This window comes from Microtus oregoni, unplaced genomic scaffold (genome assembly GCF_018167655.1).
Source record: "Microtus oregoni isolate MIOR12 unplaced genomic scaffold, Mior012 000027F_ref0000203, whole genome shotgun sequence".
Lineage (NCBI taxonomy): Eukaryota > Metazoa > Chordata > Mammalia > Rodentia > Cricetidae > Microtus > Microtus oregoni.
Window position 1 is genome coordinate 663860 of NW_024543086.1, and position 14549 is coordinate 678408.

Here is a 14549-nt window from a genome sequence, read left to right on the forward strand (position 1 = left end):
GCCATGAGACCACACCGCAGATCCCCGAAGTGGCAGCAGGCATAGGTCCTGAGACCACGGAGAGCTACAAAGGTAGCTGGGTCCCAGGCAGGGAGCCCCTGAGTGGCCTGTGGGCCATGATGGGCAACAGGTCCTAGGCACAGAGCCAGATAGTGGGTGAGAGACCTCGATGGGGCAGCCAGTCCCACGAGGAGAGATAGATGGGTGCACCACGAGACCATGCCACAGGTGTCCGAAGGTGGCTGGTCCCGGGGAAGGGAGCCACACAGCCAGTGAGAGACAGACGGATAGGCACACCAAGCAGAGTGAGATTGGATATTTATTTAGTAGGTTATGGAGGGGAAAAGGGAGAAGGGGAGAAGAGCAGAGAGAGAGAGAAACAGAGAGGGTGGAAGGGGAGAAGTGGGGAGAAGGGAGAGACAGAAGCTGCTTCTGAGAAAGAGAGAGAGAGAGAGAGAGAGAGAGAGAGAGAGAAAGAGAGAAGGAAAGGGAAGGAGTCAGGCTGGAAGCTGAAGATTAGCTTGCCTCAGTGGATGGGGGAGGGGGTAGGGAGTGGGCATGGCTTGTCTCTTAAAGAGACAAAGCAGACCATTACATAAGGAAGGCTGAAGGAATTCAGCAGCAGTGGATCAGAAGGCCTAGGTTACACTGCTGGTAGGTAGAAACAGTGCTTTGCTCGTCTAAGTCCCTGTCCTCCCATAGGATCTAGTACATTCTAAATGTTCAATAAATATGTACAGAATAAACAGAGGGAGCTGTTATGTTCTACTGGGGATCAGAACCCCTGTCTGAAGTTACACTCTCCAAGCTTTGGACCAAAGAGGGAGAATTCAAACAAGATGCTCCTGGCTGTTAGACTTTCGCTTAGACAGTGCAGAGAAAGCTCACCATGAGTTCTTTAGCATGAAATATGTCAAGTACTCCATGTTTAAACTTGAACTGTTCTCATCCCTGCTGAGAACTCTGCTTGGACTTTGGAGGCCTCCTGACTCCAGTGTTGGTCTCAGGGGAAAGGAGAGACATCCTTGTAACTTTGAGGGTCTTCTACTTCTCTCTACATCTGAAGTCTGCTCCGGGACTCCCAGTGGCTTCCACCTCCCACCTCTCTGGGTAGTCATAACTCTAATAAGCCACGGCAGAGACAGGAGCTCCCGCTATTTGAATGTCTGTTCCTCCTGATGGATGCAAACACTCACCACCCTACCCAGTGATACCCCTTCCCCAGACACCAAGACTAGAAGCTGAAATGTGTGAAAGCATTTTGCACATGAGTTGGACAGATGGCTGGGTGGGTAAGACTACTGGCAGTGCCCTAGGACCTGAGTTTGGATCCCAATATCCTGTCTGTGCCTGTATCCCTGGTGCTAGCAGAAGGGGAAGCAGGAGGGTAGCTGGGACTTTCGGTCAATCAAGTCAAGAATACTCCTGGCAATAAGGCAAAGAGCAACAGAATAAGCCACCTGATGTCCTTCTCTGGCCTTTGTGCACATACATCTGCCCACATGAACACACATGTACTTATTCTATTAATGTCTTTAGATCTTGAGGGGAAGGGCCTGTCATCATATGTAGTAAAAAGTTCATGAAGCATTCTCATTTCTTAAGATCAAGCTGTTGCTAAGAATTGAGACTTGAGGGCTGGGAGATGGCTCAAAGGTCAAGTGCCTGGCTCACAAACATGAGGAAATGAGTTTGATCCCCAGAACCCACAGAAAAGCACCCTTGGAATCCCAGCATTAAGAAGGGCAGACAGGAGGATCCCTGGGGTCAGCGCCAGTGGCCTAACCTGTTTTTTTATTTAAATAATGTTTTTTTTCATTTATTTTACATACCAACCAGTTTCCCCTCCCTCCTCTCCTCCTGTCCCCTCCCCTCTCTCCCCCCCATCATCCCCCTCCCCATCCACTCCTCCTCCATCTCCATTCAGAAAGGGGCAGGCCTCCTATGGGCTTGCACAAAGCATGGTAGGACCTACCTCCTCCCCTTGTGTTGAGGCAGGGCCAGGTAATAGGCCTAGTCTAGTTGGTGAGCTCTAAGTCAGTGAGAGACTATCTCAAAGGAGGTGGACAGTGTTACTGAAGGTGACAACCAAGGTTACCCTTACACACACACACACACACACACACACACACACACCTGTACATACAGATAAAAAATTAAAAGTGAAAGAATTGAGACTTGAGCCCAAGACATTTTCAATTATTACTAACTTAAACTACCCTCACTGAAATTTAGATATGTTCACTGCAGGAAATCTGGATAAATTAAAAAAAAAAAGAGCTAATTGCTGTTCACATCTTGGATTTCCTCCTGATCTTTTTGATTTCTATGTCCAGAAATAATTATATCCACATTTTATTGATATTAAAACTATCTTACACATATGATTTCAGAAGTTGCCTTTGGTTTATTAGAGCACTGTATGCTTATCCCCATAGTTTTACAGCACAGCTTTTATACACCAGGTGGGATTTGTGTAGTCAGCTGGCAGCGAGGGGATAATCCCAGTAAGGAATGCAGAGTCAGAGCCGAGGATAAGTTACAAGGAGGTTTAAAAAGGAAGATGATGCCAGGCACGGAGGGAGGAGACCTGGTTTAGACTGAGAGGTTAGGGAAGGGCTTTCTGCAAGAAGTGTCACTTGTAACTGAATCCTCCAGGATGAAGAGGCTTTTGTCAGTGAGGAGTGTAGGGGCGGGGTTACAGAATGCATCCAATCAGAATGCTACAGTGAAATCCTGGCCCAGGAGGGCTAAAGGAAGGACCTTGTGGCTGGTTGGAGATGAGCCAGGGAAAGGAGTCTGGGAGACGTGAAACTGGTGAGAGAAAAAAGTCCAGATTCTCCAGGATTGTAAAGGGGGAAGCCTGGTGGTCCTAGCAGCACAAGAAGGCACCGAGGGCCTTGAAACAAGGCGTGGTTCGTTTTTAAAAGACCACATCGCCTGAACTGAGGCGTAATGATGGGACACACAAGGCTGAGTTTATCACTGATACTCAGGCACCCAATTTGAAGTGGCTACACACTTAGTATTCCGTCTTCCCAGCAAGCCGTAATGTTCAGAATCCCTTGGGTTGGCATTATTTTTGCAATCATTTTCAAGATAAGGAATGTCCCTATAGGTGAATTTACCATGACATCAGCGAGGATATTACGGCAGACAGGAGCATGCCATGGAGATGAAATCATTGCTGGTCCAGTTGACATGCACACGTGTACGGATATTTCCCCATATTCCTAAACCGCCCCTAAAAACGTTGTGTAAACTCCAGCTCTCTGAGGTAAGGAAGAAATTTATTGATTCCTACATACACTGGCCAAGTCTCACTACACACACACACACAAATATATATATATATATACACACACACATTATATTAAGCTAAAAATTAGATCTCATATTTTCATTTTTATTTATTTGTCTTCTTGTAACCATACTGGTCATATGAAGTTCTTGTGTGACACCTGATTCCATGTGTCTATAATTTTTGGCCATGCCTCCTCCCATATAGCTCATAACTCTTTAAAAAAGATTTACTTATATTTTATCGTGTGTGTAGAATGGATATGTATATATGTATATGGTGTATACATATATACACATAAACACACACATATATATGTATATATACATACACACACATACCATCATGCAGATACCCAGGAAGACCAGAAGAGGGCAGTGGGTCTTCTGGAACTAGAGTTACAGGTGTTTACAAACCTCCTGAGATGTGTTCTGGGAACCAACCCTGGCTCCTCTGAAAGAGCAGCAAGCGCTCTTAAACACTGAGCCATCTCCCCAGGCCTAAGCTCACAACTCTTAAATATATCTTCTAGCAAAGGTTTCCTGGCTGGGTTTCCGAAGCCACGTGGAGGTTGTCTTCAATATTCTAAGATCAATATCAGTATCCTAGTAGCCGAGGGTTAGGCAGAAAGGGCAAGAAAAATAAATGGGAAAGATGTAAAGATGGTCTTCCTTCTGCTGATACGCAGTCACCCATCAGTATCTGGAGGGAGTTGCTTCTGCATCTTCTGAGGATGCTCAGATCTTTTGGAGAAAATGCCGTCACATTTGCATATAGACTCTGAACATCTTGCATGCTCAATCCATCTCATAATTACTTACAATGTTTAATACAAAGCAAATGTTATGCAAATGGCTCCTCCGTTGCGTTGTTTGGGCAAAAGTAATATACAACTTAGACATGTTCTCTGCCACTAGTTTCTCCTAAGTAATCCTGAAGTATGATTGTTTGAGTTCTTGGATGCATAACCTTGATGACTCAGAGAGCTGGCTGCATAAGATAACTGGGTGCTTCCTGCTTGAAACAGTTCAGATTAGTGCTGCTTGGTGGAAATACAATGTCAGCCATGTAGGCAGTTTTAGCCTTTTTAGTGCCACAGTGAAGAAGTATAAAGAAACAGGTGAAAAAAAATTTGATAGCAGTTTTTTTCAATAATTTTTTTTATTAGATCCAAAGTCCTTGTAAAAGGAAAATGGAAAGGAAACAGGAAGACCCCATTTTCCTGCTTAGGACCCCTCACTCTCTGGTCTCTTTCTCCCCTGGCAAACCAAGTCAATTCATTCAGAAGGGCTTGGTCTCTTTGCCATTATTATTATTGTCTGTATTTTATTTTTTTAAACTTGGATCTTTTATTTTATTTTTTTTATTGAAAATTTCCACCTCCTCCCCTCTCCCCATCCCCCTTCCCCCCTCCCCCTTCCTCTCCAGTCCAAAGAGCAGTCAGGGTTCCCTGCCTTGTGGAAAGTCCAAGGTCCTCCCCCCTCCATCCAGGTCTAGGAAGGTGAGCATCCAAACAGACTAGGCTCTTGATAGCAATTTTTAAATTTTGAAAAGATTTATTTTTAAATTTTTATTTGCGTGTATTACGTGTATGTGTACATGAACTTATGGGTCCTACATGAGTGCAGGAGCCCGTGGTTGGTCAGAAGAGGATACCAAATCTCTTGGAATTAGAGCTACAGACAGTTTTGAGCTGCCCGATGTGGGCACTGGGAACTGAACTCAGGTCCTCTACAAGAGCAGCCAGTGCTCTTAACCATTGATCCATCTCTCAGGCCTGACAGCCTGTCATTTATCTCAATACATTCAAAATATGATCATATCTATCTGTAATCAATGTGAAACTAATGATGATACTTTATGGACTGTTTTCATGCTAACTTTTCAAAATTTATTCTGCATTTCACATTTAAGGATGTCTTGGGTTGGGTTAGCCGCACCTCAGGGAGTCAGCGGTCATCTTGGGGCCTGTGGTGCTTCTGCCCTTCATATTGGTCAGCGTGTTGGCATGGTTGAAGTGAAAGGTTTGGCGTGGGATGGGTAGTTTCATGGGATTCCATGCTGGAGAGCAGTGGAGTGGGCTCATCCTAAGAGAGTTCCCCTTGTCAAGGGCATATAAATAAAGAGTTGTAGGACTGACAGACGTCCTTAGAACTGGGTCTACCTCAGGGCTGTTGTGAGATAATGATGTGCACATGGCATAATAAACTCTCAAAAGATGGAGAAGCCAGAGTCAGGGTTGTTTGACAGACACCGCAGTGATGCAGTGAAAATGATTGACGGCTCCAGGAACTGGGGAGATTTCCCTGGAAAATGTCTCCTGCTTTGACTTCTGTGAGTCTTAAGGATTTTCCATTCTTTATGGCAACAGCTTTCTGTCGTCTCATCTTCAGGAACTTTTATCTTAGTTTTCAGGTGGCTGGCTGGTACAGTGGGTGGCCAGCAGGTGGAGCCAGAGACACTTGGTAACTGGGGACAGCCCTAAATGGCCAGGTTTGAAGCTCAGCATTTGAGCCTCAGATGTTAGTGCAAGGCAGACTGTAGGAATCTGGTGTGTGGTATTAAACGTGGGAAAGGGGTAGCCAGACCGATGATTATTACCTCTGAAATACCAGTAAGATATTTTATGCTTTGGTATTTATCAAAAGTTAATTTCGAAAGACAAACCAAACCTAAACAATGACAACAAAAGCCGCCCAAAAGCTAAAACCAAGACAATCTTTGTGCGATAACCTTGAGGGCTTGGTGTAAATAAAGAATACTGATCATTTCAGTAACGGAACTTCTATTGGCTGCACATTGAACCGTGCAGACCCAGAGTGGCGCACAATGCGAGGCAGAACCACATCAGAGAAGAGCAACTAATCTTGGGCAACTTCACGGTGGAGGGGCACCCCACAGCTGTTCTGGGTAGGAATGAGGAGGACTTTAATAAATGCCGATAGGAATGTGGGAGAGAGCTTCTCAGGTTGAATGCAAGGGGTCAACCTCAGCCAAAGGTGCGACCCCCACTTCCTGTGCTTGACGTTTGGAGCCCCTTGTCAGAATTCATAAATAAGGGTCCTTGTCTCTGAGGTAAGAGCGGTGAGAACGTATGGGTGTGCTTAAGAAAACCTAGGTTTTTCCTGCTCGGATGTAGCTCATTTGGTACGGTGCTTGCCCAGCAGGTTTGATCCCTTGCCCTTGGTTTGATCCCTAGCACGACATAAAACCAGGGGTGTTGGTGGTGCAAGCCTGGAACCCCAGCATTGGGGAGGCAAGGCCAGGTGGTTCAGAATTCCAGGTCATCCTTGGCTACATAGCAAGAGGCTAGCCTGAGCTACAATGACACTCTTTTTTTTTAATTTTTTAATTTATTTATTTATTAAAGATTTCTGTCTCTTCCCCGCCACCGCCTCCCATTTCTCTCCCCCTCCCCCAATTAAGCCCCCCCCAGCCCGAAAAGCAATCAGGGTTCCCTGTCCTGTGGGAAGTCCAAGGAACCCCCACCTCCATCCAGGTCTAGTAAGTTGAGCATCCAAACTGTCTAGGCTTCCACAAAGTCAGTGTGTGCAGTAGGATCAGAAACCCATTGCCATTGTTCTTGAGTTCTCAGTAGTCCTCATTGTCCGCTATGTTCAGAGAGTCCGGTTTTATCCCAGGCTTTTCCAGACCCAGGCCAGCTGGTCTTGGTGAGTTCCCAGTAGAACATCCCCATAATGACACTCTTTTAAACAAACAAATAAATGCAATTTAAGGGCACTCACTCGGTTCAGTAGTTTAGTTAGCTTAGAGGATGTTAGTGAGCTCTCTGCTCTCTAGGCTGAATCGAGACTCCATCTCGTATTAGCAACCTCCACAAGGTTTTACTGTGGTCAGTCTATAAACACCTGTATTGATCACAGAATTTTGTTTTTGACTACTCTAGTAGTGGCTGCCCAGTTTGGTCAGGACAAATGTCCCCGTGCTTACCTGGCTTTGATATAGCCTTGTTTTTAACATCCCAGGGAGCAAATACAAAATTCAGGAGATGATTTATGTTGAATGACATAACAGGAGAAGTTGCCATTTTCTTCAAAACGTGTGGTACAGAAAAAGAAAAGTAAAACACAATGGAGCTCACAGCAGGAACCCTTGGTTGGAAGCAGGGAGAGCTGAGTCCACCCAATGGAAGATTTAATCAGACACGAGGTGGGTTTCAGATATTATAGGATATAGGGAAGGATGAAAGAGATGCAGAGAAGGCCGAGGCATGCGTGTGAACTATGAATAACGCTTCTTAAAGAAAGACAGAGAGCCGAGTATAAAGGAAGATAGAAAGAACAAAAAAGGGAGCCATTCTAAAACAGGAACAGAGAAACAACTGCTCTCAGGGGTGAATGGGTCTGTTCAGGTTCATGAGCTGGAAGGTGAATCTCTAAGGTAGCGTGGAGAGCTGGGACTTTGCAGGGGTGGTTAGAGGCTTGGGGTGCAGCTCAGCTGAGAGTGTTTTCCTCGCTCTGGGTTCAGTCCCCAGCAACACATAAACTGGGTGGCCAGGTGTAGGGTGCACTTGCCTGCAATCCCAGAACCTGGGAGGAGGTTGAGGCAGGAGGATCCTAAGTTCAAAGTCATCCTGGATTGTGCAATGAGTGTGAGGTAAGCGTGGGATCAGAAGATTGTGTCTAAAGTTCGGTCACAGGGGCTTTGCACAAATCCTCATGAAAGAGTCCCCCCCCCAGCTCTTCTTTCTCCCCCTACTCTCCTTCTCCTGATGCTCACTCAATAGGATGATGCAGCAACAAGCCCTTTGCCAGACGCAGCTTCCCGGATTCTGGACTTTCTCGCTTCTGGAGTCAAGAGCCCAAATGCACTTCTGTAGCTGACAAATTCTTCAGCTTGTGACATTCTGTCATAGCAACACGGACATAGATTAAGACAGATGGAAAGTAAGTGGTTCCCCAAGTTTTCAGTCCGATTTAAAAGAAGATCTATGCCAAGACAACCCTGGTAAAGATTTTACATTGAGAAGAAATAGGCAGCTTCCAAACAGACTGAGGGAAAACAAAATAGATGATTTAAAATGATAGAAATCAAGTTCATCGCAGTCGTCTTTATTTTAGAGGTCTGTAACTTTTTCTAAGAATGTTTTCATTAATACTTAGGACTTTCCCTCCAACATGGCCGCCTTGTACTTCCTCTCTAGCATCCCTTCCTTCCTTGTGCCAAGCCAGCTTAAAGAGCAGGACTTTCCTCCTCCTCTCTTATGCTGGCCCCTTCTGGGAAGTGCCTGACTTTTACAGCTTGCCTGCTCTGGGGTTTGTCTTTTAGGGTTAGGTCTAAGGAAAGACAGGCAGACAGAAAATAAATTTGAATAAAATTGTCCTTGAGCTTCTATTTGAGCCAATTTCTACATTCTTTTATCAATGAGACCAAGCGTCTCAAATGGGGACCTAGATTTACATTGTATCAAAAGTTGCGGGGAAAAAAACAACTAACCAGCTAACCGACCAACAAAACTAACCAACCAGCCACATACACACACACACACACACACACACACACACACACACACACACACCAAAACAAAAACAAACAAACAACAACAACCACAAAACCCCATAGCAGCAAAGGAGTAATGAAGGAAATAAAAACCAAGTAACAAATCTACCCACTTCAGAGAACTGCCAAGCCCTTTGCCCACTGTGGACAGGAGACTATTTTAGCCAAGCAAATGCAAATGCTTCGTTATATTTGTATAGGCCTGACAGTGTGTTTACAGAAACTCTGAATATCGTTGAAATGCCAAGCCTAGCTTCAGCCCTGGGGCAATGGCTGGTAGGTAGTTTTTCCTCCAAGAGGCCAAACAGCAAAATTTACAGTAAGAGAAAGGCAGAGGGCTCTCTCCAGGGCTTGCCCCTTCACAGTCTGCTCCAGAGACCAGTCATTTCTCCTACACTCTCGCCTGTGAGAATCACTCCTCACCAACATGGAGCATCTCGTTTGCAGAGAAGTCAGTCAAGTCCTTTTGGCCAAATTAAATAAAACCTAGGAACAGTCAGCTTCAAAGGTTTATTTGTTTAAGAATCTTTGCTGAGGCTGAAAGGTAGCTCAGAGGTTAAGTGCACTGGCTGATCTTCCAGAGGAGCTGGTTCAATTTCTGGTACCCATATGGTGGCTCACAACTACCTGTAACTGCAGTTCCAGGGGGTCCAGTGCCCGCTTCTGGCCTCAGAGGGCTGCGATACCACCACAAAAATGGATAATTGTGTGGAGTAAACAGTTTTCATTGTGTTCAGGGTCTGATAAGATAAATGCTTCCATTGGGCGCAGAACTGCAGGTTCCAACCTGAAGCCTTCAGCAGGTACCATTATTCACTATTTTTAGTGCAGACGCTGCCCAACTCCATGGTTTTTCTGTTTCCCTTTAGAGCTGTGACTAATAGTGCACATTGCCTTCACCTGTCACTGCTTCCCTGGGTTTCTGAGACTTCAGTCAATCCTAGGAGCAGCCAGAACTCGTGTGTGTGTGTGTGTGTGGTGTGTGTTCAGGGGCCAGAGGTTGACATTGGGTGCCTTCCTTTGTTGCTCTTCATCTCATTGTTTGAAACAGGTTCTCAAAGCCCGGGACATGCTTTATTGACTGTACCAGCTGGCCAGTGAGCCCCATCGATTCTCCCTGCATCTTCCATCTGCCAGGGCTGGGTTGCAGTCATACATAGTCATAGCCAGCTTTTATGTGGGTGCTGTGGACCCAAACTCAGTAATTATGCCCATGCAGCAAGCACTTTACTCACTGGGTCATCTCTCTCCAGTCCAAACTGCTTGCTCCACACAATTATCCTTTCTTTTCTTTTCTTTTCTTTTCTTTTGGTGGTGATAATACAGCCCTGTAAGGTCACAAGAGAGCATTGGGTTTCCTGGAACTGGGCCTACAGATGGGTGTGAATTGCCACAGGTACCAGGAATTGAACCCAGGTCCTTTGAAAGAGCAGCCAGGCCTACAGGGTCTTCGAGTGGCTCCATCAGCAAGGTCTGTTTCTATAAGTTTCCTCTTTACTCAGGCTCTTATCATGGTGGTTAAGAGCTGGGCTCTGTAGTCAAGCTTCTGGAATCACATCATCTCCCTATTCTTGAGTAGTTTAATGACTTTGGTTATAAGTGTAGCTGACTTACAGATTTGCAAAAGGGCTTAAGGGAGATAATGTATGGAAACATGCAGTTTTCTGGCCCTATGAAGAAGATGAATGAGGCCTGTTGTTAGCATTACTGTTGCTGGTATTGCTACTTCTGTTTCTAATTTGTCTGTGGTGGTTTGCATGTAATTGACCCCCAGAAGCTCACAGAGAGTGCATAATTGGGAGGTGTGACTTTGTTGCGATAGGTATGGCCTTGTTAGAGGAGATGTGTCACTGTGGGCTGGGTGTTGAGGTCTCAGATATGCTAAAGCCACACCCAGTGTCCCAGACCAATTTCTGTCACCTGCAGATCAAGATGTAGCTCCTTCTTCACTCTCAGCTCCAGTACCATGCTTACCTGCACGCCGCCATGTCCCACCATGATGATAATGAACCAAAGCTCTGAAACTGAAAGCAACCATGTAGTGATATTTCACTTGAATTTTAATAAATAAAGCTAGCCTGAAGATCAGAGAGTAAAAGAGATGCCCTGGTCAGCCTTACAGACCAAGCAGTGGTGACACATACCTTTAATCCCAGTAGTCATACTAGTTTGTCATGAAAACCCGTTGGTAGTGGTGCACACCTTTAATCCTAGTCCTAGAGAGGACTATAAAATGGGAGGAGACAGCTCTCAGGCACGGTCTCATTCTGAGGATTCCTGGAGGCAGGTTGCCATTTTGGACTGAGGTAGAGTTAAGAACCAGTGGCTGTTTTGCTTTTCTGACCTTCAGGTTGTCTGAAGTTTCTTTCTCTGGATTTTTTATTAATTGTGGTACAAACCTAATTAAATATTTTCCTTTTTATGAGTTTCTGTATGTCTGAGATGAAGCCTACTTGATTGTGGTGAATGAATTTTTTTGATGTGTTCTTGAATTTGGTTTTCCAGTATTTTATTTAGTATTTTTGCATCCATGTTCACTAGTGAGATTGGTCTGTAATTCTCTTTTGTAATAGTGTCTTTGTGTTGTTTGGGCATCAGTGTAATTGTAGTCTTGTAAAAAGAGTTTGGCAATGTTCCTTCTGTTTCCACTGTGTGGAAAAAAATTGAGAAATATTGGTATTAGTTCTGTGAAAATCTTGTAGAATTCTGCACTGAAATCATCTGGTTCTGAGGTTTTTTTGGTTGGTAGGCTTTTAATGACTGTTTCTATTTCCTTAGCAGTTATAGGTCTATTTAATTTGTTTATATGGTCTTGATTTAATTTTGGTAAGTTATATTTATCTAGAAAATTGTCCGTTTCCTTTAAGTTTTTCAATTTTGTGGAGCACAAGTTTTTGAAGGCCTAATGATTCTCTAGATTTCCTCCATGTCTGTTGTTATGTCCCCCTTTTCATTTCTGATTTTGTTAATTTGGATATTTTCTCTCTGCCTTTTGATTAGTTTGGATAAAGGTTTGTTTATTTTGTTGATTTTTCTTGGAGAACCAACTCTTTGTCTCATTGATTTTTTTGTATTATTTTCTTTGTTTCTATTTTGTTGATTTCAGCTCTCAATTTGATTATTTTCTGTCATCTAGTTCTCTTAGGTGAGTTTGCCTCTTTTTCTTCTAAAGTTTTCAAATGATCTGTTGATTCACTAGTGTGGGATTTTTCCAGCTTCTTTATGTAGACATTTTGTGCTATGAACTTTCCTCTTAACACTGCTTTGTGTTCCATAAATTTGGGTATGTTGTGTGGTCATTTTCATTGAATCTTAGGAACTCTTTAATTTCTTTCTTTATTTCTTCCTTGACCCATTGGTGATTCAGGTAAACATTGTTTAGTTTCCATGTGTTTGTGGGCTTTCTGAAATTAGTGTTGCTGTTGAATTCTATCTTTGAGCCACCAGTGATCCAATAAGATACATGGGGCTATTCCAGTTTGTTGATATATATATATATATATATATATATATATATATATATATACCAACATATATATATACCAACATATATATATCAACATATATATATATATATGTTGAGGTTTTCTTTGTTACCAAGCATGTGATCAATCAGACCTGTATGACAAGAACTTTAAATCTTTGAAGAAGGAAATTGAAGAAGATACCAGAAAATGGAGGGATTTCCCATACTTTTAGGTAGGTAGAATTAACGTAGTAAAAATGGTAATCTTACCAAAAGCAATCTACAGATTCAATGAAATCCCCTTCAAAATTTCAACAAAATTCTTCACAGACCTCAAAAGAGCAATACTCAACTTCATATGGAAAAATAAAATACTCAGGATAGCCAAGACAATCCTATACAACAAAAGAACTTCTGGAGGCATCATAATCTTGGACTTCAAACTCTATTATAGAGCTACAGTAATGAAAACAGACTGGTATTGGCATAAAAACAGACAGGAGGACCAGTGGAATTGAATTGAAGACCCGGATATCAATCCATACACCTACGAATTCCTTATTTTTGACAAAGAAGCTAAAAATATAAAACAGAAAAAAGAAATCAACAAATGGTGCTGGAATAACTGGATATCAACATGTAGAAGAATAAAAATAGACCTATATGACCATGCACAAAACTCAAGTCCAAATGGATCAAAGACCTCAACACTAACCTCAAAGAAGAGAAAGTGGGAAGTACACTTGAATGCATTAGTACAGGAGACCACTTCCTAAATATAACCCCAATAGCACAGACATTGAGAGCAACAATTAATAAGTGGGACCTCCTGAAACTGAGAAGCTTCTGTAAAGCAAAGGACATGATCAAGAAGACAAAATGGCAGTCTACAGATTGGGAAAGATCTTCACCAATCCCACATCAGAGAGAGGTCTGATCTCTAAAATATACAAAGAACTCAAGAAACTTGACATCAAAAGAACAAATAATCCAATCAAGAAAAATGGGGGTACAGACCTAAACAGAGCACTCTCAACAGAGGAATCTAAAATGGCTGAAAGACACTTAAGGAAATGCTCAACATCCTTAGCCATCAGAGAAATGCAAATCAAAACAACTCTGAGATTCCATCTTTCACCTGTAAGAATGGCCAAGATCAAAAACACTGGAGACAGTTTATGCTGGAGAGGATGTGGGGTAAGGGAAATGTTCCTCCATTGCTGGTCAGAGTGCAAACTTGTACAGCCACTTTGGAAATCAGTACAGCAATTTCTCAGAAAATTAGAAACAACCTACCTCAAGACCCAGTAATGCTGCTGTTGGGTATATACCCAAAAGATGCTCAATCATACCACAAGGACGTGTGCTCAGCTATATTCATAGTGACGTTATTTGTATAAGCAAGAGCCTGGAAACAACTTAGATGTCTCTCAACCAAAAAATGGATAAAGAAAATGTGGTACATACACAATGGAGTACTACACAGCGGTAAAAATAATGAGATCTTGAAATTTGCAGAGAAATGGATGGGTCTAGAAAAAACTATATTGAGTGGAGTAACCCAAACCCAGGAAGACCAATATAATATCTATTCACTCAAAAGTGGCTTTTAGATGTAAAGCAAAGAAAAACCAGTCTACAGGCCACAGTCCCAGAGAAACTAGACAACAAAGAGGACCTAAGAGAGACATGAATGGATCTACATAGAAAGGTGAAAAAGACAAAATCTCCTGAGTAAATTAGGAGCATGGGGGTCATGGGAGAGAGTAGAAGGGGAGAGGGGAAGAAAGTAGGGGAGCGAACAAAAATGTAAAGGTCAAGAAAAACAATAAAAAAGTTTCTTTGATTATGGTGTCTCTTCACAGCAATAGAAATGGGTTAAAAAAAGAGAAATGAATCATACTGTAGTGGTCAGAGGTTTAGATTCTATAAGTTTTGATGAGAGTTGGGAAACTGAGTGCCTATGATACAGGTGGTTATCTAACTACATCTTGAGGAAACTTCCAAAACTTTTAGGATCTGAGCAATCTCTGGGCTCAAGATGACTCCTGGCCACAGTATGAACATCTTTGCAAGGGATTACCACTCCACCACTTACTAAGAGTAGTCATTCAGCAAACAATTCCCGAGATGTTGCTGCTCCTAATTCATTGTTCTGGAGCTTGAAAAAGAGAGATGGGATCACAAACTGCACTTAGAATGCTCAGTATCCCTTGGAATAGGAAGCTTAGTAAGGATACCACTGGCAGTACATAAGAGGTA